Here is a 1,774-nt window from a genome sequence, read left to right as displayed (position 1 = left end):
TTGGAAAAATCACAATCCTAGAATCATCTGGGACGTTTAAATACAAATGGCGAAAAAAAACTGCTACAAGTATGAATGCCAGACGTTACAATGATTGACGAGAATAAAAACAAAACTCGCGAAATAGTGGATTTCACTATTTTTGCAGACAACAGAGTAAAACTGAGGACAAAAAAAAAAAAAATGATCCTGTTATGTCGTCACGGAATATAGCTGGTTGTTAAATGTGGGAATTACAAGAAGACATCGTTTTGGCACCAAATTATTTATTTATTTAAAAAGAACAAGACCGATAGCCATTAGTCGCCTGCTCTCGTGTAATGAATGAATGCGTGAATGTAGGATTGACATGAAATTCTTAAAGATAAACTAAAATGATCGAAAAATGGGCTGAAATGATTTAAATAAATAAAAAGTAAATGACTTAGAATGACTTTAATGAACTTAAGGATGAATTGAATGACTTTAAGAATGACTTGAATGCTTAAAAATAACTGGAATCCTTCAAAAACAACTTGAATGACTTTGAGACTAAGTGATTGTAAAGTGGATGATCATTTTACATTAAATACAGAAAAGTGATCCCCCACTTTATATAACAAAGTTACAAACATAAGTACAGCATGTAGTAAGAACAGACACTACACGTTGATCTTGGCCAAAAGGCCAAGAAAATGGTATTTATTTGCTCCCCCACCGAGCAAATTAAGCACAAGGCCGATTTTTAATGTGAGGTGTGAAGGGGAAATGGGGACCAACTCCCCGGGGAGTAGGGGAGCTGGATAGTGACAATTGGTATAAAGGGTTGGTATTTATTTGCTTCCCCACTGAGCAAATTAGGCACAAGACCGTTTTTTGATGTGGAGAAAGAGGAGGGGGGAAGGATCAGCTCCTGATGGGTGGGGAATGAGTGCTGGATAGTGACAATTAGTATGAAAGGTTGCCCCTACATTGACCAAGGTCTTATATGTGGGATTGCCCCCACATATGGTCTTTGCTTGCAGTATCTGCCGGAACAGATACTACACTTTGATCTTGGCCAAAAGTCCAAGAAAAGGGTATTTATTTGTTCCCCCACCGAGCAAATTAGGCACAAGGCCGATTTGTAATGTGAGGAGTGAAGGGGAAATGGGGACCAACTCCCCGGGGAGTAGGGGAGGTCGATAGTGACAATTGGTATGAAGGGTTGCCCCTACATTGACCAAGGTCTTATATGTGGGATTGCCCCCACATATGGTCTTTGCTTGCAGTATCTGCCGGAACAGATGGTATTTATTTGCTCCCCCACTGAGCAAATTAGGCACAAGGCCGTTTTTAATGTGAGGTAAAAACCAGCTCCCCTTAAAGTAGGCAAAAAGGGGGCACTCTGGTTACCAAAAATAATAATTGTCCCAGTATAGAGGGTTTCCCCTCCATTGACTGGTACAAATTATCTTAAGTGCAGTATCTGCCGGAACAGATGGTATTTATTTGCTCCCCCACTGAGCAAATTAGGCACAAGGCCGTTTTTAATGTGAGGTAAAAACCAGCTCCCCAAAAAGGGGGCACTCTGGTTACCAAAAATAATAATTGTCCCAGTATAGAGGGTTTCCCCTCCATTGACTGGTACAAATTATCTTAAGTGCAGCATCTGTCGGAACAGATACTACACTTTGATCTTGGCCAAAAGTCCAAGAAAAGGGAATATTTATTTGCTTCCCCACCGAGCAAATTAGGCACAAGGCCGATTTGTAATGTGAGGAGTGAAGGGGAAATGGGGACCAACTCCCCGGGG

General features: G+C 40.9%; 1 pseudogene; it reads right to left on the bottom strand.

Annotated features, from left to right (window-relative positions):
• Window positions 1-494: 494 nt before the first annotated feature.
• On the bottom strand, window positions 495-678 carry LOC145278500 (U2 spliceosomal RNA; annotated as a pseudogene).
• Between the last annotated feature and the right edge of the window lie 1,096 nt (window positions 679-1,774).

The sequence above is a fragment of the Euprymna scolopes genome, chromosome 6, assembly GCF_053919585.1.
Source record: "Euprymna scolopes isolate OS-2025 chromosome 6, ASM5391958v1, whole genome shotgun sequence".
In the NCBI taxonomy this organism is placed as follows: domain Eukaryota; kingdom Metazoa; phylum Mollusca; class Cephalopoda; order Sepiida; family Sepiolidae; genus Euprymna; species Euprymna scolopes.
This window is presented reverse-complemented; position numbering and strand designations above follow the sequence as displayed.